This window comes from Microtus oregoni, unplaced genomic scaffold (genome assembly GCF_018167655.1).
Source record: "Microtus oregoni isolate MIOR12 unplaced genomic scaffold, Mior012 000018F_ref0000195, whole genome shotgun sequence".
Taxonomy (NCBI): domain Eukaryota; kingdom Metazoa; phylum Chordata; class Mammalia; order Rodentia; family Cricetidae; genus Microtus; species Microtus oregoni.
In genome coordinates this window covers 39,902,703-39,911,695 of record NW_024543077.1, presented here as the reverse complement: position 1 = coordinate 39,911,695, position 8,993 = coordinate 39,902,703, and the positions used below count along the sequence as shown (strand labels likewise).

General features: G+C 44.8%; 1 protein-coding gene across 1 annotated transcript in view; it reads left to right on the top strand.

Moving 5' to 3' along the window:
* The first annotated feature begins 139 nt into the window (after positions 1-139).
* The window catches only part of LOC121458755 (trafficking kinesin-binding protein 2), a 56,606-nt gene continuing 47,752 nt past the window's right edge, over positions 140-8,993 (top strand). The window contains exon 1 of the mRNA XM_041668107.1: positions 140-318. The gene's annotated coding sequence lies outside the window, so the exon portion shown is untranslated. The remainder of the gene's footprint in view (positions 319-8,993) is intronic.

Here is an 8,993-nt window from a genome sequence, read left to right as displayed (position 1 = left end):
AGCCTCCGTGCTGTAGGCGGGACTGAAAGGAAACTACAGTTCCCAGCGGGCCGTGCGCCGGGGCCCCGAAGGCTTCTGGGAAAGTGGGTCCGCGAGCTTCCCTAGCTGGGTGGGTGCTGCCGTCGACCCGGCGTCACCGCAGATCCAAGGTCGCCGAGTGATGAGGTGGAGCCGCCCGCCAGTCCCCTGCCACGCCCGGACTGTGTGGTAGCTGCGGCGGCGGCAGCTTCGGCTGCAGCTCTCAGGCTGTGGCAGCATTAGGGGCTTCTTCCTCCTCAGCGAGTGTGAGTGGAGGAGCGAGGACGCCGGGCCATTGCCGTGAGTAACCTCCCGCGCGCGACTCGGACTTGCCCTTGTCAACTTCTCCCTTTCTGCCCTGGGTCCCTCCGGTCCCCGGAGGTCACTCGTGGGAGTTCCACGCCCCGAGATGGGAAAGGGATGTTTCCTAAGGATAGGTGGAAAGTGATGGGCACTGGGGTCTAGCCTCCGGATTCGCCCCCATCGGCACCTCTGAAGATGGGCAGCTTCCCATCCTCTGCCAGACAGCTCCCATCTGGAGCTCTGCCGTTTTAGGATGAGAGGCTTTAGTGTCTGGACGATAAACCTTAAGCTCCCGGTGGCCATCTGTGGTGTAAACGGGAGGAGAGGACACTAGAAAGAGCTTTCTGTGTTGGGCTTTGCTTTGCAATTGATTTGGAGCCAAACGTCACATGTCTTTTAAAAGGGAAAAGAAAAGGTAGACTTAGGTCGAAGCGATAAGAATGGCAGGTGTCCTTATCATTGCCAAAACTTTTTCGTCCCACTTTAAAAAAAAAATCACAATTAGGGTAGTGAAATCGATGACCTGCATTTGCACATTTTTCTGCATCAGGAAAGTTGGTAATTTTTCTTTGGAAATTCATCTAGCTTACGTGGACCACGGAACAGAATGAACCGGACTCAGAGTTCTTGCTCTGCCTCAGTAAAAATTTTTGTGGCCTTCAACCCTTTGCTGTTCTATCGAAAGTCTGAGCTACAGTGATCTCCACGTAGCCTATTAGTGATGGTGGACCTGACACTGGGAAACAAATTTTGAAGGACGCTGGGTGGTAGGAAGGGCAAAATTCAAAGCACTTTATCATCCCAGCAACTATCCAGCTTTCTATTTTTAAAATTAAGTAGTATCCAACAAGTCTCAGACGTTTAACCCTCCCGTAACATAGCTATGTGAAAGACGGTGTTTTAAGTCTTACGTGTTCTTATTTGTGCGGTGGGACGACCGGCAACTGAATACTTGAAACCCGCGAGACACCATTTCAGAGTGGTACGTTGTGTGGTTCCCGTAACCCCTTAAGCCAATAATGTGAAGCTCAGAAAACTTGACGTAACAAGTGAAGATGTAAATCTCGACTTGATCCGCTTCAAAGTTATGAATCAGGTGTCTTTTATACTGGTGGTTGAAAAGAATTTTTTCGTATTGTTTGCTAGCACGAGTTCCATCATACCTTGGACAGGGATCAACCCATAACCCCTACTTTGGTACTCCGAACAAATTGTACACTCTGTCAGCTCGTTTCGCCCCTCTTAGAACTGCTCATTAAGGCATGAAGAGCTCATTCCAAATCCTCCTGGATGTACTTATGTAAAGAAAAAAAATGATAGGATCGGACATGTACCACAAAGGTCATTTCCAGCGGTTGGGTTTTATGGTTCACTATGGATGCGTAACATCATAGTCACAGGGACTAGGGAAACTTGCCTTTTTTTTTTTTTTATTTCCCTACCCCAAATAAGTTAAAACCAACATGAGAGACGTGAGGTGAGACTACTGGGAGCATCGCAGTTCATGCTGTTTTTCTCAGCCACGGCTCACTTATATCATCTGAACGGTTTTTTTGTTTTGAGTTTGTTGTGGTTGTCTTTCTTTCTTTCTTTTTTTTTTTGGTTTTTCGAGACAGGGTTTCTCTGTAGCTTTGGTGCCTATTCCGGAACTAGCTCTTGTAGACCAGGCTGGCCTCGAACTCACAGAGATCCGCCTGCCTCTGCCTCCCGAGTGCTAGCACTCGGGATTAAAGGCGTGCGCCACCACCACCCGGCTCTTTCTTTCTTTCTTTCCTTCCTTCCCTCCTTCCTTCCCTCCTTCCTTCCCTCCCTCCCTCCTTCCTTCCCTCCTTCCTTCCCTCCCTCCCTCCCTCCCTCCCTCTCTTTTTCTCTCTCTTTCTTTCATTTCTTTCTTTCCTTCCTTCCTTCCCTCCCTTTCTTCCTCCCTCCCTCCCTCCCTTCCTCTCTCCCTTTCTCTTTCTTTCTTTCTTTCGACAGTGATTCACTCTGTAGCCCTGACTGGCGTGGAACTCACAGAGATCAGCCTGCCTCTGCCTCTCTGAGTGCTGAGATTAAAGTTGTGCGCTACCGTGCCCATCTAGTTTTTAAAATTGCATTTGTGTGTTCATTGCTGTGACTGTGTGCCTGGGAGCCTTCATGCATGAGCGCAGGTGGGGGGTCAGAGGACAACTTGTAGGGATTCAGTTTTCTCTTTCTGCTGTGTGGGTCCTGGGGATCAGACTCAGGTTGTCAGTCTTGGTGACACGCACCTTGATCTCTCGGCCACCTTGCTGTCCCTGGACCAGTTTTTGGACCTCATTAAGTTCCTATATTTAGCTGGAAAGAAACCTGAGACCTTGAAGCGATAGTCTCATTGGATGTCCATCATATCTGTTCAGACCTGCAGTGTTCTTGCAATAGCAATAATAGGAAACATAAAATAATGCACTTGCTGCATACCCCCACTGAATCCTTTACCTGGTTATTGCCACGATAGCACCATCGGGGTTTTGGCTCTTAACAGATAGACAGCTAAAGCAGAAGAATATTAACGAAGTTATTTAATCACTGAACGGTAGAAGTGGCTGTCACACCAGCCATGGTCAAACCTTTGCTTCAACATCAAAGCTCTTAATTGTGTAACAAAACCGTGGCGAAGGAGTCTTATTTTAACTACAGTGTCGTCGTTACGACTGCTTTATTTAGAATGGAGAGTCAACATTAAATGACTTTCCTATCTTCGTGGGGAAACAATGGAGTCAGGATTTGAGCATATATATATATATATCTTTTACTTCAGGGTCCATGTTCTTCTCTTTACTTCTCATCAAGTCTTTATTAAATATTTTCTGTATCGCTGTCCTGGTTATAAGGATATAATCTTCACTGTTATATCCTTATGTATATGGAGAAGAGAGGGGGAGTTATGTTAGCGTCTTGAGCAACATGACAGCAGAATCCAGAGACTGGGAACACAGGGCGCTGCATCAGCCGGGAGGGAAAGGTTTGGGCCAGTCTTGGAAAAACAGATGGGCGTTAGCGTGGGCAGAGAAAGGGGTAGCAACTGTCATGGGCTCAATAACGTCCTCTGAGGATTTTTATCTGGAAGCCCTACCTAACCCTCGTTGCCCCAGAATGTAACTATATTTGCATAGGGCTTCTGAGGAGATTAAGTTGAAATGAGACCGTAAATGGGAATTCTATGCAGTCTGACAGGTATGCTTACAAGAAAAAAAAAAAAGGACTGGACACAAAAAAGATACACTTGCATAGGAAGGAACCTATAACATTATCAAGGCCAAGAAGAGAGGCCTCGGGAGAAACCAAACCTGAATTTTGGACTTCCGGCTGCCCGAACTAAGAGAAGAGAAAATTGCTCGTTAACCTGCGCAGTCCGTGGTATTTTGTTCTTGCAGCCCCAGAAAACAAGTAGGTGTTGCAGCCCGCGGGCATGGCGTACAGAAAGATGTGACTGGCTGGGTCGGGTTTCGCGGTGAGTTTTGAGAGATGAAGCTGGGGACCGGGTTGGGAGGATTAGGGCGACTTTGTATAAGATCGAAAGACCTTTAAACCGGAGGGATAAAATGGAGGATTTGGTAGCACTGGGAAAACGTTACGCTTGCTTCTTAGGAAGACAATGGCAAATGGGAAGAAAGCTGAGGCAGGGAGACCGGTTCAGATGGCTATTTACCGTAGGAACTTTAATTCTCAAAAACTAAGACTGTAAAAGTCACAGCTGGATGCAGGAGAGGTTCCCTGGGTAATGGCCCCTGTTACCTGAGTTTGATTCCTGGGACCCAGACGATGGAATGGGAGAACTGACTTCCGTGGATTGTCCTCTGGCATTCAGTGTGCACCATGGCATGGACAAGCACATACACGCGCCAAATAAGTAAATGTAGCAAAATTGTGTCTTAAAAAGTCACAGCCAACCCCTAGGCCACATATAGGATGATTTAGCAAGAATTTGCATGTATCCGTTTTTTCTTAAAGTTTGGCTTTATGTTTGATTGTTTTTAAAACTTCGCCTTCGTAGTAAAGCTTTACACAACTATCACAAAATATTCAGGAGTTTGCTACCCTGAGAAGTGATTTTTGTTTTATTAGGTATCTAGTGGGTGCTTTTATAATATCAATACTCTTGTAAGCTCATCCTGTGGCTGCCTATGAAATATATATATATATATATATATATATATACTGTTCTTCTTCACTTATGAATAAATACACAGAAACATAGGTTAAGTAGTTTATTGAAAGACATGCAACTAAGGAACGGCCAAGTGAAGATACAGAATCAACTCTCCTGTCTTCGTTATCTGGGTTCCTAACTTTACTACTTAATCAAGATCTTCAACCACGTGTACCAAGAGGCAAGGAGGAGTCAAAATGAGTGTGTTTGCTGTAAGGAATGGACAGGCTGAGGAATAACTATAAGAAAAGCCTTTGAGATATTTATTTTATAAAGAAGCAAAGCTAATGACAGGCTTTGCACCGAGGCTCCTGGGAAGACAGATGGAGAAAGGCATTTGAGCCAGTTGGAATTTGGGTTTGTAGAACTGAGAGAGGACATTAGGGTTTGAGGAAACACTGTGGCCAATTATAGGATTGAGAATTTCCGGGTGTTTGCAGAGAGCCAGTAAACGCTGCCCTTTGTATATTGTCTGGTTGGTAGAGGAAGTGGGAGCCAGCTTGTGGGAGGTGGTGGATTTTTTTTTTAATGCGTGTGAACATTTTGCTCACGCATGTGTCTGGCACCCTTGGGAGTTTGAAGGGGGCATTGGATCCCTTGGGACTAGAATGATAGACAACTGTGAGCTGCCATGTGGGTACTGCATCCTCTGCGAGAACAGCAAGTTCTCGAGAGGCCATCCCTCCAGCCCCATTTTTAGCCTGAATGGATCTGCATATGCTGGGTGCCTTCATCTCCCATAGCAGGAAGGAAACTCATCCATAACCCATTCTGTTTTCACCACCTCACAGGTCCCTGCTGTTCATCCCCCGTCCTAGGTCTTTCTTAAATAATCCATGTGTAAGTGGTAAAATTTCCCACTTGTCTCTCTTTCTCTGGTCCTGCTTTTTGAAATTTATCCTGAGTTCTGTCCCCAACTTGGTTCCTCTCAAGCGCCGTTTCCTCTGGGATCAAGGTCAGACTTCTTGACTTGGACTAGTCAGTTTCAAATATCCATACTTTGGGGCCTCTGTTTTTTTTTTTTTTCTCTCATTCTGTTGGGTTCAGTTTTTGTTGTTTGTTTGTTTACTTTGTCTTATAGCAATGGCTCTCCACCTGTGGGTCTTGACCCCTTTGGCAAACCTCTGTGTCCAAAAATATCTACATTACAATTTACAACAGTAGCAAAATTACAGTTATGAAGTAACAACAAGGTAATTTTATGGTTGGGGTCACCACAGCATGAGGAACTGTATTAAAGGATCCCAGAATTAGGAAGGTTGAGAACCACTGACTTATAGATTCTTGTTCTGAGTCTTTCATACTTAAGAAACCAACAGTTGGCTGGTGATGGTGTACGTACGCCTTTAATCCCAGCAATCAGGAGGCAGAGGCAGGTGGATCTCTGTGAGTTTGAGGTCAGGCAGATCTACAAGAGCTAGTTCCAGGACAGGCTCCAAAGCTACAGAGAAACCCTGTCTCAAAAAACCAAAAGAAAAAGAAATGAGAGCAAGGGAGAGAAAAAAAAAGAAAGAAGTCTACTAAATGGAGTATGAAGAGAGACCTTTTAGCTCGAAATGACCTCTCCTCCTCTGAGAACTCTCAATAGGATAGAGGCGTGGTAGTACCCATTAAATATAAATTATCTTGCTCTCTTCGATTTCTTAGGTCATCACGTTTGAGATCTTATCTAGATCATGAGATCATTAGCCCTTTCCTTGTTAGAGCTCAGATTTCTTAGCTCTTTAATCTTTTTGGTAGGCACTGTTGTATACTGTATCTATTTTTTTAGTGTATCTATTTTAATACCTTGAGTTTAATTCAGGAAGCATTTATTGGAAGTTGTTAGGCGTATCGCTATTGACTAGTTCTTAGTAGAATTTTTTTTGAAATTATGTAATAATTAACCTCTTAACGTGTAACACGCGGACTTCATTCCTAGCATTAGTACTGACACACAGAACCTCAAGGACGTCCGTTTAATCCTTGAGAATTGCAGGTAACTCATGCTAGAAATCTACAGTCTTCAGTGTTGTAGAAGTGGAGAACTGGTTCATTCTGGAACACTCTGAAGCCTTTGAAGCTTGTCTGTGTTTATCTGCTAATGTTTGCCAGATGTTGAGTTCTGTTTGTTTAGAGAGCTTTTTGGAGAGTCAGATAAAAAGGAAGAAACTGGGTTTTTTTTAAGTGATAATTTCAGAGTAGATGAATTATGCAAGTCAGCGGGGAAAGAATTTGCCCAACAATTTAGTCACTAGGTCACCCCTGGCCTGGAGATGTAGCTGCTGGTGGTGGTACTTGCCGGAGCTACCGGATTACTCCCCCCAACACTGAAAAAACAAAACTCGAATTATTTATTAAAGGCCTCTGATAGTTTATTTCGTCAAGTTACTGAATTGTTTAGGCTCCTGTCCTTGGATTCCCGTTTTTGGCCAGCCAGGACAAAGGGCGATAGGACCTCCCTTTCTTCCCAAGAAGACTTTGGAGTAAAGGCAATACACACGTGAAAGTAACCGACCAGGCAAGGAGGTAAGCCCGAAAGGCTGCCTAGCCAAGATGAAGTCTCCGTTAGTAACAAAGTAACTGCTAGGCTGGGGCTGGCCTTGAGAGTAGTTAAAGCAGGAAGGAAGAGCATTCACACAGAGAGCAGCTACAGAGGCAAGGTGGGAAGGAGGAGCAGGCAGGGCCCACTGTGGGGCTTTTGCTACTACATTAAAGTTGTTCCCAGCACTCAGGAGGATCTCTGGGAGTTCGAGGCCAGCCTGGTCTACAAGAGCTAGTTCCGGGACAGGCACCAAAGCTACAGAGAAACCCTGTCTCGAAAAACCAAAAAAAAAAAAAAAAAAAAAAAAGTTGGTATACAAAGCAGTGAGTTCCGTTATGATGTTGTCATGCATATGTGCGTGCGTGCGTGCGTGCGTGTGTGTGTGTGTGTGTGTGTGTGTCCCTCCTTGTCTGGGCCCCCTCCCCTGTAAGTGGTTCCCTTTCTATCATGTCACATGTATTCTCTTCACCTCCTCTCGTAGACCCTGTCTGTCCCTCCACACACATTCACAAACACATAAGTTTACATCTACATCTGCATATGAGAGAAAACACACAATATTTATGAGTCAGGCTTATTAATGTGATGACTTCCATTTTCCTTCAGGTGCCATGATTTCATTCCTGATGGTCGATCAATTCCTTTGTGTATGTGTTCCTTCTTTTCCTTATCCATTTATCTACTGATGGATATTTTTTTTCTTTTTTTATTTAAATTTATTTATTTATTAAGGATTTCTGCCTCGTCCCCACAACCGCTTCCCATTTCCCTCCCCCTCCCCCAATCAAGTCCCCTCCCTCATCTGCTCGAAGAGCAATCAGGGTTCCCTGACCTGTGGGAAGCCCAAGGACTGCCCACCTCTTAGCTCTGCTTCTTAGCTATGTGAACAGTGCGGCAAGTATCCACGTATCTCTGTGCTGTGTTGGTTTAGTCCTTTGGGTGTATAAAAGTGTGGAGTCTTGAGCTATATAAACCCTAACAGCACAAGAAAACAATCCCACAAGTTGTCACTGGGATTACATGAAATTAAAAAGCTTCTCAGTAACAAGGGAAACGCCGCAAAGAGAAGAGACAGACTGCAGGATGAAGAAAATCTTTGCCAGCTGTAGATCTGACAGGGGATTGGTAGCTAGAACATAGAAAGAAGTCCAAAATCTAGCTCCAAACCCCTGTAGGATCAATACGTGTGTTAATGAGCCAAATAGACAGTTCTCAAAAGAAATAAAAATGGCCAGAAATATCTGAAGTTATTCAACGCCCTTCACCACCAGGGAATGTAAACTGAAACTCTTTAGACATCCATCTTGCCCCGTCATCAATGGCTGTCATCAAGAAAAAACAGTTTAATTTTTTTAAAAAAGTAGTTTTGTTTTTAAAAATTATTTTAGAGAAGGATTAAAATTAAATTATTTAATTAAAATTAAAAGTCATTTTGGAATCCCTTTAGAGAAGAAAGGGAAGCAGGAGGCCGTGCGTGCCTGGAGTCCTGTCAGGAGTTAGTCCTGTTAGTCCTGAAGGCCAAGAGGTGATGACGATGGCTTGGAATGGGATGGAGGAGAAAGCATGGAGGAACAGCGGATGGATTTGAGACACACAATGGTAGGCTTGGCGGATTGCTAATGCATCAGGTGTGGTGCGGTGAGGAAGACCCAATAGACTCTAATCGGGATGGAGGGCACTTACCCTCTTAAGTGGAACTCAGGAAAAGGACCAAAGGGCCGCACTGGGTGTCATCAACACTGAAGAGGGAGCTAACTGTGGCAATGACAGCTTCATACAACGTAGATGAAAAAAAGAAACAGCAACGAGAACAAGACAATGTTGCAGTCGAACTCCAGGAGTCCCAAACACAAGGGTCTAAGGGAGTTGGGGCGATGGCCTCAGTCACTTCTCTGTCGCTGTGACCATGTGACCAAGAACAGCCTAAGAAACCATTTCTCTTGCTGTACAGTTCCAGAGGGACAGAGTCCTTTGTGG